Source organism: Melopsittacus undulatus, chromosome 5, assembly GCF_012275295.1.
Source record: "Melopsittacus undulatus isolate bMelUnd1 chromosome 5, bMelUnd1.mat.Z, whole genome shotgun sequence".
In the NCBI taxonomy this organism is placed as follows: Eukaryota; Metazoa; Chordata; class Aves; order Psittaciformes; family Psittaculidae; genus Melopsittacus; species Melopsittacus undulatus.
Genome location: NC_047531.1, coordinates 12,761,062 through 12,779,623, shown reverse-complemented (window position 1 = coordinate 12,779,623; position 18,562 = coordinate 12,761,062). Strand labels below are relative to the sequence as shown.

At 40.5% G+C, this 18,562-nt stretch overlaps 1 protein-coding gene across 5 annotated transcripts in view; it reads left to right on the top strand.

Annotated features, from left to right (window-relative positions):
- Positions 1-10,687: 10,687 nt before the first annotated feature.
- NRCAM (neuronal cell adhesion molecule) overlaps positions 10,688-18,562 on the top strand; it is a 154,054-nt gene continuing 146,179 nt past the window's right edge. For 2 of the 5 annotated variants that reach the window (XM_034063144.1, XM_034063141.1), the window contains exon 1: positions 10,697-10,848. The gene's annotated coding sequence lies outside the window, so the exon portion shown is untranslated. Of the gene's footprint in view, positions 10,849-10,947; positions 11,173-18,562 lie in introns of those variants that run through there. The other 3 variants (XM_034063145.1, XM_031053605.2, XM_034063142.1) reach the window with 3 other exon arrangements.

The following is an 18,562-nucleotide window of genomic DNA, read 5'->3' as shown; positions in this document are numbered from 1 at the left end:
ATAGCTACTTATAAAGAAGCAGCTCTTGCAGCCAGACCTCAGAAAACAATACTCCATGGTCCAGAGTCAGCTCAAAATTACTAAAAGCACTGGAAGGGACTATTTCTCACATCCCCAAAATAGTTTGAAGTGTCTGATTTCAAGGTGGGCTTCCACTACCAAACCCTAAAGGCATTGTGAAAGATTGGTAGTGTCAAGAGGTCCCTCTGCAGAAAGCACCCATGGTAAGCTCCCCATTGCCAAAGCACTTCAGAGGTGTGGAGTCCCCAGAACAAATAAACTCCAGTTGACAGCAGGTACCTTGTTACCTTGTCCTGGTAACCTCTATCAAGAGCATTTCTGACAGACATGGTGTAAAGTGCCCAGCTGACATATAGGGATGTTTGTGAAACTGGCAGTTATTCTTGGCAGGGAGCTGATGCCTTCTCCTTTCTGCTCAGGACAGTTACTCAAAGGAAGATTCCCATGCCAACATTCTGTCACAGAGAAATCTACTGTACAGTGAGACAACAGAAGTTCCCAAGCTTGATACAGCATTGGGCTGACAGGTGTTGGAGCATGTTTTCAGGTATGGATGGAAGGGAGCACATTTCCTGAGCAAGCCAAAAGATGAGCATGGGTGCTGCTCTGCTAACCCTACAAGCCACTTGTGTAACCTTTGGTTGTCATCATGGGGTGACATGGGGATAGGCAGGCTGCTATTCCAAATGCCAAGTCTTCTTTTGCATGAGAGGATACTCTCCTGCTGCTGGGAAAACACATGTGCCAGTGCAGCCATGCTTTATACAGCTGTGCTATCTATATGGACAAAAGCATGCATCATGGAGGTGTCATGAAGTATGTGCTGGCAGTCTCAAATCACTGCAAATCACACAAGGAGGTGATCTGAATGGTAGTGTAACCATTCCTTGAGGAACACGGCACCTGGACATCTGCTAGGTCTTCCTCCAGAGCTCCAAAGCATTATTGGTGCTGTCAGAGGCATGCTAAGGGACAATAGACCCAAATCCTGTACAAAGTAGCAAACAGAACTTCTAATTAGGTGCTCAGAAGTATATACTTTTTTATCATGACAGTTCCTGGACAGCTTTTCTTCCCTAGTTACCTAAAAAGAAAAAGGAATAAAGAGCTTCTTCAAAAGGTAAGTCACCCTGTCAGACTGTATTTGTAAAAACAAACACATTGCATCTCATAAACCTCATCTGCACAGCAGATTAGAAAATGATTGAATGTAGTTGTTTTTCTAATCCTATACAGACATGCTTGAATAGCTTTACAAATATAAAGTACTGCAGCTTTCATTTAGCTTGAATGAAACAATACCTGATACAGCTAGCCTATATTTTAGTGTTAGCCTCCTGCCTGCAGTCACCTACTGTGAAGGTCAACAAATTGGATCACAGAAGGCTCATTGTTAGTACCCCACAACTTTGAGCTTTTATTCAGGTATATGTGTCAGAGTTGTGTATCTCTAATCTCTACGTATGTCTCTGTCGTTACTAAAGCAAGATGTCACAGTAGATGGTGGCTCTGCGAAGTTGTCTAGGATTTCATAGTTTTGCTCAGACAAGTCATCTTACCTTATTCTCATCTTGTTTTCAAGGTCTAGAACAATAGCTATTGTGAATCAAGGGCTAGGTTTACTTCCCTAGGGACAAAACGTACAATAGCATTTCTATATGAGTTCCGACCTGAGCACTGCTTCAAGACCTTTCCTTTTTACTGGAAAAGATAATTTATTTTCTATGTCATTGTTCCGCATTCTGAAGAACTCTTTTTTAAGTCTGCCCTGTGGACTTGTCTATGCCTGGTTTGACTTCTCATGCTATCTCTAATGCTCTATCTATAATGCTGTGTTTTAAGGCACTGACTTTAATGATCATATGCCTAATTTTGAAAGCTAATGCTGCTGTTATAAACAATTGTTAAATGGCTTACAGAACAGTCTTTGTGTTCATCTATTTCTCTGTTTATTTCTGGACAAGAGTGTACTTGCCTAAGATAGCTCTCTTCATGTTACTTCTTGAATTCATGCCATAGAACAAAGAATGACAAAAGTGTTACAGGAAAAAAAGCAATAGCCTTGTCTCTCCTGCTCAGAAATGTCAGCATTACAGCATTTCTAAACCTTTGAGCTGAGCACAGATGTTTCTCAGAACAACAGATGATTGGAGAAATGAGGAAATTATTATCACATAGGCGAAATAACAGAAGATCATAGATGGTGCCAAGGGATTGATTTTGGGTGTGGTAGAAGATTTCTCCATAATCAACAAAACAACAAAAAATAGCTTTAGAACATAAGTGGAGGCTAGCAGAAAAAGGCAAAGTTTGATGTCAAAAATAATATATATACACCACGGTTTTAAAGAGAAATCTAGATGACCAATGAATCTATTTGGCTCGAAGACACAGATTGAACCAGTAAGCCACAACTTTATTTGTGCATTGATTACAGAAATTCATATATCAAATATGAAAATTATTATTGAATGTGCTAAATAAAATGGTTATTTATCACATGTAAACACATTAGGGAACTCACACTTAAAGATGTTTCCCTGATCCACGGTAGCCAAAAATAGTGAACAGGTGCACGCATACATTGAGAAAAAACCTGGATGTATTCACACCCAAAGTTCCCTGCAAGGAGTACAGGAATTCTCCTGGGTCCATTTTCGGGATCATATTAAATTTAAAAGTCATGAAACCAGTTCCATAGATCCATAGGCTTCCACCTCCTCTCCTATGGTTGATTGACCCACCCTGCCTCCAGAGTGGGCATCAGAGCCCACCAGCTACACCTGTGAAGGCTAGTGCCAGGCTATGGACCACATTTCTTGTCACCAGCTGAGATTTACAGCACCATGGAGAAACAAAATTGCATGTCTCACCTTTTGAGGCTTGCTTCCACTCTGCCTTTGTTATTTAAGAAATGGAAAATTCAGTTGGCATTAGTTTGAGTAAATCAGGAAAACTTCTACCACTGTTGCTGATGAAGTATCACGTAGTCTATGCTGTCACTTCAATCATCTGATCTGAGAGCATACAGCTGGTAACTATACTAATTTGTTTCTGCAAGTTTTCAAACTATTCAAGGGAACTTCTGAGCTGAGAAAACTGATGGGTTCTTGTGGCAGTCAGCAGCACAGCAAGCAGGGAAGTGTGTTCTCGCACCAGAGGAGGTAAGTAATTATCCTTTAAACATGAGTCCAGCCTGAGTACTTTGGAAAGAGGCAGGTAGTTATGGAATGAAAGACAGAAAGTCTTAGGAATGTGAACTGGAAAAGGGCTCACTTCCATTGAGAAGAAAGTGTGAACATCAGGGATCATACACCATTAACTAAGGTTTTTCATGTATTTGAGTGACATACAGCACATAGATGGGAGATACCCGAACTTCACAGTAATTGCTGTATGTGATACTACCTCTTTCAGTAAAGTATAAATAGGGAGATGGAGGAGAATCATTTACAGTATTCTCAGAAATCGTGTCACTTTCCTTCAGCTTGTGTAAGGAAAATTACATGTTCTTGCCAGAAAAGAATGGAAAAATAACAAAGCTCAGGGACTATGTGGTTAGGGGAGATCAAGCAGAAGAGGACATAGTGAAGCATTCTGTTGCTTTACTGACAAGTGCTATGCCAGTATACCATGAATTGAAAATGATAAAAAAAATACGAAAGCACAGGCAAAAAAATACAACAGCTCATCTGCTAGAGACAGAATAGTAAAATTAAATAGACCTGCTTGCTGGTTATGTATAAGTGCAGTTTTCTACTAGGAATGAGAGGATAAAAGAAAGGTATTCCTTCCTCATGCTGAGTCTCCCATGTGCACATGCAACAGGACCTTTGCAAATTTGTTGCACCTCAACTTGATTTCAAAAGCATGGGGAAAATTACTTCCAACAGGATGTCACCTGCTGAGTAAGGATACCAGTGAGCATTTGGAATATCCCACAATCTTCTCATTTTTAAATTCCTTTCTTTTGTTAAATGTGTATATTTATATTACATTTCTTGGGATGCACGAATGCATTGTTTTTAATTCATCTGTTGTGTTCCATATCAAATCCTTTCAGTAATTCTTTTTTCTGATTCTTTCAAAGTATTTGATTAATCTGAGGCAGATTTCTGGAACTCTTCTAAATTCCCAATTCATGCCTGGAGGTCATCACTGCTAGAATGTTTTCAGGGCATCTGAGCTCCATTTTCAGGCTTCACAAAGGGTAGTAATTAGATAAGGCAGTGATTATCAGCCATGTCTTCTGAACACCATTTGGTGTTTGGATGACCACAGACCGTACAAATTATTAACTAACCTCCCTGGCAGATAAAGCTGAGAATACTCACATTCTGCATTACAGTGTGCACTGTTATTGAGGTGACAGGCTGCACGAGTGTTGCTTTTCCTCCTATCCTGGGTGTTTTGACTGTGTGAATTGTACGTTTTATTTGGTATTTTGGACTAACATAAATAAAAACATGAAGTACAAAACTTTTCATTTAAAGTAATTATTGTTTTCTGGACCTTTAAAAAGACATCATTACACTGATATGGTGGTGAATACAAGAGGACCTTGGAAATATGTTTGGTTATGCAGGAAAAAAATAAAGCTGATTGTTCACTGTCATCTGTTTCAGAAAGCTACAAGGACTATGAACTGATGACTTTCCTCTGGTAACCTAGTAGAGCCAGTCAATTTATCTGTAGGTTTTCTCATTTAAGCTGCTTCAAGAAATTCAAACATAAGCCATTAAGACAATGGTATGTTTGCAATTTAAACATGTCATCATTAGAAGGTCCAACTGACTTAGAAAACAAGGTGTGTCTTAAGCAGACTAGAAAAGCTCTTCAGGCATTTTTCTAGTTGAAGACTAAAGGATAACTTCAAAAGGACTTAATTGATGTAATTTTTCATCAAAGATTTCCTCTTCTTCATCTTAGTTTCCCAGGCAAAACCTTTCCTTCATTCTAAGCCTTAATACATGTGATCAAAATTCATAATCATGTCTTGGGAAAGGCAGCAGACTTTACTCTTTCACTAACTTAGCTCATTCTCTCTGTCATCTGAAAAGACTTATGTACATGCTTATTTTTTGTGTGTGTGAATCCTTAAGTTCAGTCACTTTATATATATGCACAATAAACAAGTGCATGAACATTTGGGGCATTGGAATAAAGTTTCACTAAAGCAAGAGTTACAGCTCTAATAGCTATTAATAGGCATTTTCCAGAATCTTGAAGTTGCTTCCTAGTTCATTTCTATAACAGAAAACTCCCCACTAAAGACAGACTCTCTTAATCTGTGAGATATTCAGCTAAAAGATGTAACAGGTTAAATCATAAGGTCAAGTTTGACTTTAAGCTCCTGTTCTTGAAAATGGAGCTGCTTACTATGCAGCACTTTAGAAGTCCCTTGGATAAACTGCCTGGTGTCTGTGGACGTTTGATCTTTGAAGAGCAGTTTTTCAAGAACTCTGAACCATGAATTAGGCTTGTAAGAGATTTTAAACTGTCTCAGCCAATCTCTTGTAATGGAAAAATGTGAACTCTAATCATTCCACAAAACGCGTTTGGTGTTTGCAGACAGTTTAATCCGCTGTGTGTGAAGGACTTCCTTCCTTTATTTATACACCAGATAAAACATTGGTCCTGTTGAAATCTATATCAAATTTCCATTGACTTGAGCCATTTCACCATGTGAATACAGCTGTCAAAAATAGATGTAGTTTCTGTAATATGCCAGGCATTAAATACATATTTTATATAATCCTTTCTCAAGTTTCTGACAAGATACAACGGTCCTTTATGCTCCTTGAGATCACATTCTGAGCATGGCCAAAAGCACTGTGGTCTGCATACTCTGGTATCTGTGGATGTTTTAAAAAGTTGCTCTCTCAATTTTACCTGAAAAACATCATCTCTTAAGCATTCTCAGAACATATTCATCTGATTGATTAAACTTGACACAAAAACCAAGCTGACAGAAATGTCTTCTTGTGATTAGAATTGTCCAGTATGTTTAACTCTTTTTTCAGCCTTTGCCAACAAGCAGCTATGAAATAGAATATTCTGAAATAAAATGGTGTTGTCATCGCTCCTTTAAAAGGTATTTCACTTTGCATGGCATTATTAAATACTCATAGGCACAAGAGAAAACACTCTTAGTCTAGATAGTCAAGCAGCTGGGGAGAAGGGAGGCTAGTTACAAACCTAATTAAAAAAAAAAGGTTTGTGCCCTGAGAAGTTGAAGTTTATTAAGCAAAGGAAAAAAATGAACCTCCTACTTCCCTTCTCAGCACTGTAATGGTCAAGCTAATGGAAGATTGGACAGGTGATAGCACCAGCAGCTCCTCCTCTCCATCTGTTCCTTGAAGAACAGGATCCTCTTCTTTCATTTTGCATTCAAGCTTCTAATTTCTGAAGGAAGTTTCAGCCCTGTGAATCTCTGCAGTGTCTCCCAGCAGTGTGGAATATCTGAAATCCTAAAAATCAAGATTAAAAACACATCCTTTCCATGTTGCTGTCACTAACTGGCTCTTTGCTTAGCCTGCTAGCAGCCTTAGGTGCTAGAATGTCTTGTAAGGGAAGCCTAGGTGAGAGCTTATAAACATATATATACATATCTACATATATAAGCATGGCAGTACCTAACCATAGTCACAAATTTTGAGAGAATAGTTTTGAAGCCTTAAATTAAGTATTATTTTACAGTTCTTGACAGCACATCAGAACACTTCTGTGCAGTGTCTTTCCTGTATGATCCTCTTGCTAGCCTAGTTCTCAACGTATCTGACATCAAAACACATCCTCTGCTTGGTTTACTGTGAAAGCTGATTTTGTTACTGTACACCAAGCAGTACAGCTTTTAACATTAGAGATTATCATTTAAGCTTTTGAGCTTGTCTTTCATCTTTTTCTGCTTAGAAATATCCACATTTTATGCTGCTACAGTAAACAAATATTAGCTTCCAAAAAACATTAGTACAGCAGTAAGTGTGTTTGCTCTACTATTACAGTATCAGAAGGTCCTCCAAAAGAAATCTGAAATGACCATAAATAAATCAGATTAAAACTGATCTCAAAAGTTGTTCAGTTTTTGACTGGGAGGGCCCATAATCTACTGCAGGGTGGTTGGAACTAGATGATCTTAAGGTCCTTTCCAACTCTATGATTCTATGAATATGATTAGTCTAAACTGATTTTCAATATAACGAGTGGGGTATTCCTCACCCTTTTACTTTGTGTAAAGTACTCTGCATGCTACACCATTCACCACTGTAAGACCTCAAAACAAGTGGAACAGTGGGACAGTGGGATAACTCATGTTCAGATCACATGGGGAACTTTCAGCTGCATAAATGCAGAGTCTTACAATGTAGACATTTACAGCTGAACAAGACACCCCTGGTCCTGTTACAGTCAATGGAGAAAAGCAAGCATTTCTAGGATGTAACCCAGCTTATCCTAACATAGATATCTAAAATAGGTTAAATGAATCATACACTAAAAGTGATGATTCATTTCTGATTCCCTTTATATTCAGTAGGAAGAGTGACTAGCTCAGATGTAGACTTTCACATAGTAGACATCTAAAGTTAGGTGAGATGAACAACCCAAGATGTCTCCCATATACCTTAAAAAGTCTGGTCTACGAACAAAATGTCAAGGAATTCTTTCAGCTAAACTGAGCCTCTTCCAGTGTATCAGCCCTCTGAGTATTTTATTTGGTAACTTCTTCCTAAAAGCACTTTTTAAATGCCCAGATCATGCCTGACATCCATCACAGACAAGTTTTGTGTATCAGTGCAATGACTGTCATGTACCTGACCAACGCTTCCCTAAACAAAGACTACAAAAAACTCTAACAGATTAATATAGGAGAAGGTGGTAGATCACTAAGTGAATCAAGATTGATATTAAAGCAACATGAAGACCAAACTACCATGTTTGGAACTTTCTACCCATTGTAATAATTGCATAAACTGAACAGAAATATTACAAAAAGTAGTATGAGGACTATGGAAGAGATGCAAGGCAGCAGAGAAGAAGACTGGAAGCTAATATTTCTTCAGCCATACAACTTCTGTGTATCATAACGGCTGTTGTTGTTTATGCCAGCAAGCCCACCTGTTTGTTTCTGCTTGGTGACACTATCCTACTGTCAGTATGGATGGCACTCGTCCACAGTAGTGGATGCCATCTCTAGCAGAAGCAAGTAGCTCCGAGCTCTGTGATAGCCTGCATAGACCTTTGAATTTACTTGTTTACTGACAGCTATATGTATGTCACCATTTGGAAAGTTCAGCTTTGTGCTACTGAATGTATATATTTATTTATCTCTGTAATACAAAAAAAATACAGAGTTTCAATTCTCAGGGGAATCGTAAGAGTATAATCATACCAGCTGCAACATTTCAGCCTAATCATACATCAGTACAGAGTTGTTTATTACACCCTCCTGGCAACAGTGACATATCTACATTTATTTGGTTTCTACGTCTAACTTGCACTGTGTGGTTTGCCACAGCCCACAGGTTTATGCTTATAAAATATGGTACATTTGCCACCCAAACACTAGCCAGATATTTATGCCTACATTTTAAGGAAGTGAAACTCAAGTCTTTCCCCTCTAGTGCCCTGCAGTTCTTCAGTCCACCTCCTGAAGGTTTGGCTCACCACATTCCCCTGGGAATCTGGCATGGACCCAAAAAGATAACAGTATGAGAAATCATCCTTCTCTCAACATTTTACACCCATATTTTCTCAAAGTCAGGAATGGCTACATATTATCCTTTCAGAACACAGTATCTTGGAAGCAAAGTCAGGCAAAACCCTAACATTTTAGCTCCTCTGTTTATATGTTTCTAGATGTTCACTTATACTGTAATGTTTTTGTATTTAAGGTTAAATAAATTAGTTGGGAACATGAGAGCAGTACAGTTAAAAAAAAAGCAAACAAAAGGAAAGAACATTTAGAGATACACAATAAATTTGAGCACTTACTGCCCTCTCCTTAGGAAAAGGATTCTTTTTTAATCTTCTTTGCATATTCAGGCCTCAAACAATAATATCCTAGCTTCAGATTGATAGGAGCTTGAATATCTACAAAGTCTGAAGCAATAGTGTCTGACTTACTGTTTAACCCTTGGATATTTATATGCACGTGCTGTATCATTTATAGAATCTGTTATTCATCTAGAGCGTTGCTTTTCAGTCGGCCAGATTCTCAGTTTTAACTTGCCAGAGTTGTAATGGGGTTTCTGACAAGATGCCAGGTAGGGCTTTTTCTCATCTTGAGCATTACGTTTTGCACTACTAAGTTGTCATTGTGGAGTTCACTTTGAAAGCTGTTTTCTGGATTGTATAATAAAGACTTAACCATTCCAAAAGTTGCCACCTTGCAATGCACAAAAGGATGTTCCTAAAATGGATGATCCAAAAGCAGGTTCAGCAGTGGCAGATAATCACATTTACTATATGCTAAATGGCGACGGGGATTAATGTTGAGCAATATCGAGCATAGTCCATAGAAGTCTCAAAACAACATTAAAATGCTTCTGACATTGTGCATATGAACTGCAAGATGAGCAGGAAAGGTGAGCATTGTGAGTGCCCCTTGATGGAGAGGCGTGCTCAGCAGAAAGGTTTATTTGAAATAACTCTCATCTGAGGCTCTTCTCCAAGCAGTCTCATCCAGAGCTTCTCTTTAAGCGATCAACATCTAAGTGCTGACTTCCTGAACTTGTGAACTGGAAATTTAATCTAATTCAGTTTTGCTGTGACTGGTGAAGAACGCGCTTGTCCGAGCTGTGGGCAGGCCGCTGGCTCCGCTATTTGCGGCAGTCCCCAGGACAACCGGCATGCCGTGGAGGATTCCACCGCCCCCCAGAAGAAGCCGGCAATGCAAGCCTCTGTCTTCCCAAGTCAGTTTAATTTACTGTATTGTTGTACCCACAGCCGCCGAAATTATTGGCTCCGATCCTGCTAGCACCCGGGTTTAACTACACACATGTAAGCTGCACTACCGAGTTCAATAGGACTATTCTCGAGTGTAAAATAATATCCTTGTCTCCAGTTTGGGAACTAGCTGAAACCATCTATTTAGAGGGGCACTGCCGGGCTAAAATAATGCGTCTATTTAAAACTCCGCCTTTGCCAGCTCCCGCACCGCTGGTGGGGGTGCCCCGACGGGTGCTCGGCTTCCCCGGGCTGGGGGAGAGCAGGGGAGCTGCCCGCCGGCTGCTGAAGAGGCCTCCGAGTGCCCGGTCGGTTACCACCCAAGAGCCCCAGAAGGGGCAGCGAGGGGGGTCTGAATTGAGAAAGCCGAGACCTGGCACCGCCGGCAGGTGCGATGAGGATCTCACCCCGATTATCATCCGGGCGGCGGAAGGAGGGAGAGGAGGGGGAGAGGGACGGAGAAGGGTCGGCAGCCGCCGCCGCAAGTCGGAGGACGACGGAAGCTCGGTTCTCTACCCCCAGCGGCGGCCGCAAGGCCATACCCCAGATGGAGCCACAGCCTGCGCCACCCCAGGTGCGAGGGATCGGCTGCCACCGCCCCTCCCGGCCCCGCCCCGCCCCGGCCCCCTCAGCCGTGCGCGCCCCGGGAGCAGCTCGCGCAGACGCGCGCCTTCCCCGCCCCTCCCGCGGGAGCGCGCCCCGCGGTACAGCAGGGGCGGGGGTGCCGGGGAAGTGATAGGCGCGGGAGCGCGCCTGCCTCGGCTCTGCTTGCTGAGCCGCCGAGCCGGCAGCAGCAGTAGCAGGAGGAGGTGGAGGAGTAAGAAAAGCGTGGCTGCCGGTCCCCATCCACACTCTCCCCGGGCGGAGGGGCTGCACCTTCCCGTGAGTACCGGCGCTGTCTCCTGCGGGAGGTGCCGTGCCCCGACGGTGAGGAGCCGCTCGTCCTCAGCCGCGTCCGCTGTGGGTGTCGGGGCTCCTCTGAGGGGACGCGCGAGGCGGCAGCAGCTGGTGCCCGGGGCGCGGAGACCTGGGCAGCGGCTGTGAGGAGGGACCTGGGAGCCTGCCCGATGCTGCTGGGGCTTTGTGGAGGCGGCCGAGGGAGGACCTACCGGGGCAGGCAGGCTGGCCCCTGAGCGTCGCAGCCGTGGAGCGAACGGGCCGGGCGGAGATGCTCCGCGACTGAGACGCGCCCACATCCCTCAGAGCGTAGGTCGCCATTTCGTGCGCTGGCCGGCGGGGGCGAGGGCGGCGTGTGAGGGGAAGGAGCTGTCTGTGCTGAAGTGCCGGGATCCGCGTTCCGGCTTCGACACGTTTGTTTGTCAGCACTGTCGGGCTTTGGTTTTGTTGTTTGTTTGCTCCTTCTGCGCTTTGCTGCATGCAGCAAAGCTGGCTTTATTTAAGGGTAAGCCAGCTGAAATGTGGCTGGATCCCGAGCTGTTCCCATTTGCCTGTGTTTTGCTTCCTTTCTCTTGATGGAGATTAATGCGGAAAATTGCAGTGGGATCTGAGCAACGAATGCGCTTGCTGTTTGGTTATAAAGTAATAATTAACTAAGTCTTCAGCTATCGCGGAACTCTTCGGCGTAGATGTGTTAGTTTTGAAGTCTGAAACGTGTTTAAACCAAGGCTTTGGAGTCTTAAGTGTGAACGGCCCCTGATTTATAATGCCAAGCTGTTTAAATATTTAAGATCATAGTGGGCTTTGACCCAGTCAATAAGGCTGTTCTGTATTGACAAATACTCTGTGAAAGGAATGCTGTTTCCTAGCTGTCTGTTTAATTAGATAAAACAATGGAAAATGTGGTATCTAACTCTACAGTGGAACCTATAGATCATGGTAACACATTCTTTTATCCATAAAGGTCCTTCTTTTCGTTGTTTATTTGTAACAACCTCCTAGTGAGTCAAGAAGTCAGTATTAACCACCTTGGTTTCTTTTTTCCTGGTGATTTTGCATATTTCTCTGTTTCTGAGCATTCAAATACATTTTGACTCTTAATTAAGTATCTTACAGAAAGGGTAGATGAAACTGAAAGCTTCATTGCATCTAACAGGTGCAGTATTAATAATTTCAACTTTTCCCATAATTTAACTTAATAGATGTGGTAATTTATGGATAGTAGTTATATGGGCTGTACAACAGCAGAAGGCATTTGGACTTCATTTTGAGTTTGAGAGCAGTGTATATGCCAAGAGATGCATCTTGCAGGTATCCTTTGCCAAAAGATATCACTGGGAAGAGAAGGATACTCTAGTGCTACATATTAGCTCAGAGGACCTAGAAGTCAGAAAACTGATTTGCAGGTGCAGCATGTTTTTAGTATTTGTCTAATTTGTTTGATCTTACTATTTGTATGAGTATACCTCAGGCATTTGTTTAGCTGACTCTTGTCCTCAGTTTGGATAGGAATCACAAAGCAAGTGATTAGAGTTGCTAAAGAGTTTGATACTGAACTCAGTGGAAGTCACTTATTTGAATGTTGAAGTACTGTGAAATTCTTTTAGGTGTCTAAAATAAGCTGTCACACTGTATCGGTACAGAATTGGGAAGATGGTGTTTTCTGAGACTATTGTATGTGAAGAAGCAAAACCAGAAAGCTGCTTGATGCTGTCAGAACTTGGGATCCATTGTATGAATTCATATGCTGGATTGTGCAAAGGCAATGTAGCTAATGGAAAATTGTACAGCTGTGTGACCACATCAGATGACAGGGTAGTGTGTACCAGCTGGTGTTAATGATGGAGCTAAAATCCTTTTCACAACTCACAGAATAAATCCACTATTAATCAGACTTGTATTGGTACCTTAGTTCTGTAATTAGCTTTACTGACCACGGTAAAAATACTCAAAAGTAATAATGTTCAAGTAAAAGAGATCACCAGAATCTGAGTTATCATTCCTTATCTTCTTGCAGAAGGCATAATATTTATCACATATATCACAGCTTGTTTGCTAAGAAAGGCTTTAATAAGAAGATTATTTTTTTTTTTTAGAATGGTTTTTATTTTCAGGGAATGAAATAAATCCAGTAGATGCTTTCTGATGCCTCCTGTTAGCTTGCTGTGCTTTGGTGTTTCTGGTGCTCAGAAAGGTGATGGCAGAAGCTTCAGTAACCAAGTTAGAGTTTCTTGGAATTAATGAGATGTCTCTCTAATTGACAGATTTTATTGTTTTGAGTATTCCAGTTTCAAGTCAGCAAAAGGTAATGCTAGACTCCTTCTTCTGCATGCTGTAGGGAAATGACTCTCCATGGTAGCTGGACATAAAACATCTTGAATACACTAAGGGTTTGGGTTTTTGTTAATGGATTATTGCACAGCTCAAATAGCTCAATCAGCCTAAAAATTAAATCTGTCTTGCCTGCGGCTGTGGAGTTGCTATTAGTCTGTAGTTTTATTCATTTGTCCCAAATCACCTTGAATTGCAATTACTTACCTTCTGTTACATTGGAACAGTACAGTGAAACTGCACTATTCAGTTTTCACTGGGTATGTTCATTTTGTTATGTTTCACGAACAGAATTGGTAAAATGGGAAGACATACAGAAAAAATATATTTTTGGTAATGTAAGCTGAGGCAATAATGTAGGAGGCAGTCTGCTGGGCAGTATGTAAGGAATATGATTTTGCCTTCCTGAGTGGGCTGATAGTATTCAAAAAATTCAGTTATACTTTCTCCACAGTGATAATTTGTTACATTTTGAATTGGTGACTATGTGTATTGACTGTTCTATTTAGCATTCTAGATATTGTAACTTAAGCATTTATGAATGTCCTCTTGTAAATACGATATTAAGGGGCTTTGTAAAGAGTTAATCTCCAATAATAAGATTAAAGCGATGCACCATAAGTTTTGTCCTACTGTTTGTTAACCAGGAAAAGATAGTTGCAAGCTAGCTATATTGCTTTCTTCTGAGCTACTGGAGACTGGCTGAGCTTTCAGCTATTTACCTCAATAGAAAACTGAAAGGGAAAAGTGAACAAAGGAGGTCTGTTTTGCCTGTCCCACTTGCTGGGCTGTTGTCTTTGCCCTTTTCAGTAGAAGGAGGGGGTAGAGCTGGGTCAAAGTTGAAGAACACTGAAAAGGAATTCAAGTCTTATATTGAACTGTGAATGATAGCTTAGTTTGAGTGCCGAATGCATATGTTTGAATTGATTTGGTTTTTTCCTATCTGTGGAAGCTTTAACTGGCAGATGGTGATGGACTGGTACATAGACTGCTAGAAGGTAGATCTAGATATGTATTCAGACCCTGATTAAGATGCTCAGTAAACAAGTACATATCTGATGAGACTTATAATACTGGAGATACTGATGCTAGACGCTGTGTGACACACTACACGTTTGATAGTGTGAATCAAGGGCAGACCTCTGCAGCTGGCATACATTCAGACTTACTTGTCTAGCCTAATTGCATTGCAAATATTCCTCTGGATTGCTCTTTAGCTTCTCCTGTCTAGTAAATGTTGAATAAGTACAGAAATGTTCATCTGGATCCTCTATTAACTGTTGTGAAGAAGCTTGGGTTTTTTTTTTTTGTTTGTTTGCTGTATGAATCAGGATAAATGTATCTCAGTATTCATTTTGTGAATACACTGTTTTCCTACACTCTTTCTAGCTTTGAAATGGCTCGATTCATAATGTGATTACAGCTTTCCCCTTGTTAACTTTTCAGTATGGAAGCATAACAGCTTGAATTATAAAATGTTTCTGTAAATGCTCACAGTACCCCCATTCTACTTTAAGCAGCTAAACTTAATATAAAAAGCAGCAGTTCATGCAGAGCATCTCAGATGCACAAAAATAGCCAAGTGATGAAAAAAAGGCCAGTTCAACTTATGAAGATACGATAACTTTCAAAACCATGATAACTTTCAAAACTTTTAACAAAGCATTAGGAAAGAACCAGCTGTCTAAATTGTCAATTAAATTGGACAGAATCTGTATGAACGTAGTCTCTCTAATTCTGTGAATACTCATACAAGACTGCTGAATTTGAATCTATCCTAGTAGGAATATAGTTGTCCTGATACTTTGCACCATTAGGTATGTATGACCTTTTAATTTCCTCTGGTTTTAAGTATGTAATTTTTACCATTTAACAGCTTGTTTGAACTAAAAATAAGTTGATCCATAGCTTCCTGGTTGTATGAATTAGTCTTTGGCCACAACTTTGGTGTTTCTGGACAGCCACCCCAAATATTAATGTACTGTTTTCCTTTAGGCTGTTACCTAAGTGAGGAGCTGATGGAGTTTATAGATGAGTACAGATTCTCTTTCTGAACTCTGCCTCTCACTTCTAACTTCCCTTTTCTCATGTTTTCAGTGCTGCTATGTTTGTCCAACTTAATTCTGAGGGTTCATGTAAAAGAGTTGCCTTTACAATGTCACAACACTGTAGGGTTCCCTGTGTGTCTGTGTACGTGAAGGCATTGAATATAATCAATTAGTTCAAAAGACAGCTTTTGTTCAAGAGTTGATTCTGCTGGTGCAAAGGCACTAGCCACGGGAAGTAATCCTATTGAATACTGTAGCATGGGTGGGATGATAAAAATTGACAAAATTCAAAGAGGCTGAAGGTAATAAGTTATAGAACAAAAAAAAATGATGATGATGACTACTGTATGAAGAGACTGATGAAGAACAAAAGGTATTATTTGCTTTTGAATTAGAAAGAAGTGGTAGTAAGGAGAAGATTGGGAATAAAACTAACTGGAAATCTTAAAGAGAAAAGGCTACAGTCTTGGAAACTTTGAGTAGAATAGGTTGAGAGGGAATGTACATACAACTCTTGTGTAAAAGTGTGGAGGATGAAGCAGGGGATAGCTCCTCAGTGTGAGCTGGGAAGTACAACGAGTCCTGAGGAAGGGAACAATTCTGAAGAGCATGTCGAGTAGGGAATTTAGTTACTTGAAGGGAAGCAGAAGAAAAACAAGTATTTGTCTTACTATTAATGAAGGATTCTTTTTGTTTGTTTTTTTTTATTATTTTTAATGAATTATCAAATTAAGCAGTTTGAAAGAAAATGTTACATACGCCTCCTGTCATTTAAAGGACTTTTCAAGAATATTTAAGTATTTAGTGTTGTTTATCAGTATGCTTGTACATTGCAAGTTACCCTTTGTAACAGGATAGAGAGACAGTCCTCTTCACTACTTTTACAGTCTTTTAGAAGGACTAAAAAGTGGGGCTTCATACCCTGCTGCTGTTCACATCTCTAGGGGAATCAAAATGCAGGAGGTGATTGATGTATCTTCCACACAATATTCAGGTGATATCAGGGAGAGGTAAGCTTGGCCATGGCTGCTCTGTGGGTGGGATAAACAGGTTTAGTGACCTGGTTACTAGCACTTGGAATAAGCTGGAATCTGTGGGTCCCTCCATGAAGCCCCTCCCACCTGTAGACTAATGCTGTGATGTCCAAACTAAGTACACAATAGGAAGTTTAATCCCCTTGAGTTGCTACTCTTTTCTTGAAAATTGAAGGTATTTTTCCTTGTCAGCTCAGCTGAATTTGGCAATTTTGTTGCAATTGTTACATGGCTACGGTCAATCACAATCTGATTCTCACCTTGGCTAGCTCAGCCTATTAACACCTCATCCATTTTCCTGGGTTTTAATCTGTTCTGAATTACTATTTATTACTGTAGCTCAGAGAAGGGAACTACTTTCATTTTTCTTTCCCGTCCTTCCAAAACTGTGCAGCACGTAAGTTTACAACAGGTGAGCTCTGCATTAAAAGAGAAAAGAATAGAAATTGAGGTTTTTGCATGCAGGGTTGGATAAACTGAGGCCTCTAGTCATTCCTGAGTCTTGGAGCAGTAAGTTTTGTGTTCTGGGTGTGGTTGCTGTGTAGAGTTGTGCTCTCCATGGATGGTGAGCATTTTCAGTTATGAGCAATTTAATGATTCTGGTGTGATTAGCTTTTGTTGTTGTTAAATCAGTTCAGGACATAACAGCAACCCATGTTCCATGTTGTGAATGGAGATCCGAGTGACGCTAAAAGCTGGAGTCAACATTGTGGTGTGTTGCAGAGTCCTGTCACATTATGAGGAAGTTGTTGCTGTCTCTGGAGTGTGGGGAAATCTTTTTGGTGCTGCAGTGATCAAGTCTGTAAGTCATGCAGCCAAGAGCCCTTGTGACTGGAGATGTTGGAAAGTACATGATCTTTTCAGCAGATATAAAAGATTCCTGCTTCCATTTGCCACTGTATTTACTTATTATTTGTAGTGAAGTTCAGAGATACCCAATGGCAATGAATGAGAAAGACAGCACCTGTGTTCTTGAGGCCATTGCAGAGAATCCAGTCTTCTGAGCTGTTCTTTCTATTGCAGGTGTCATTATTCTTCCCTAGGCATAGGCTTGATTAGGACATAGTGGGAGATGAGAACTATTATCACTATTACTGCAACTCAATCCAAGTAATACTACAAGGATGTTTGGGACATCTGTGAGGGTGTGAAGGAACCTACACTTCATATTGGAGCTGTACATACCTTATGTTTGACTTGCTTTTCTCTACTCATGAGTTGGTTTTTGGTTAGACATGTAAACCAAACAACAAATCTGATCTACAACCAACTGTATTTTGAATCCTCTGAAAGTTGTCTGTTTCTTGCATAATCTACTATCTTTAAAAGCATCAGATAATGAGGGAAAGAAAAGTCTACCCACTCCTTCTCTGACAATGAAGGCTTAGAGTTGGGAAACAGTTTTCTCTAACATTTTCCTGGAGATTATGTATATACATATTGATTCGGAGAAAACTCCATGAACAAACTCGCCAACAGATTTTCAAGTTGACAAGCAGGTATTCTTTATTACGGCGCCCGGAGACACGGGGGATAGCTCCTCCTAACGTGTGTCCCCGTATTGCTCTAGAGGCCATTCTTATATAGTCACTGGGAATATTATATCATTTCCAGGAAGTTTCCCGCATTCATACAAAAATGTGATGGTCGTTTACTTTTCCCAGCTTAATTAACATTACAGACATAGCAATCATCCTGTTCTTTTACTTATCAATAGGTTTAACTGCTCCCATCCTGGCCATCAGCTAGTCCCAGGTGCTCCCCACCCCCAGGTCGTTTTCCATTCTGTTTTTCTCACACCTTTTGTACTGAGGTTCTGAGGGCCTGAAACTGCCTTCAGGCAAAACGGTTACTTTCCATTACAAAGCATCAAACTTATCATTATTTAGAACTGATTACATTTTGTGCCTCCTTGTTTCAATATATATATGTATATATGTATGTATGTATAAAATACAAAGTAAGTAATTGCACTACAGACCTTGCTCCTTCATTATTGTTTGTTGTTTGTTGGGTTTTTTTTCTTGTCCATGTCAATCTCGATATAAAAGTCATGGAAGTTCTATGTAGTACAGCTCTGTCACTTTTTCCCTCAGAAGCATTTTACGTATTTATGGAACTTGGAATCTAATAGCCAACATTTCAATGCATTTCATGTTATACTATCTTCTCACAAACAGTACCAAGCATATAATCTCAACACAAATTGAAATTTCAGGTGGGGAATTTTTGCAAGTTTTCTGCTTTCCTGTAGTTTGAGTGCTTTAGAAATTGGTGTCTAGGTAT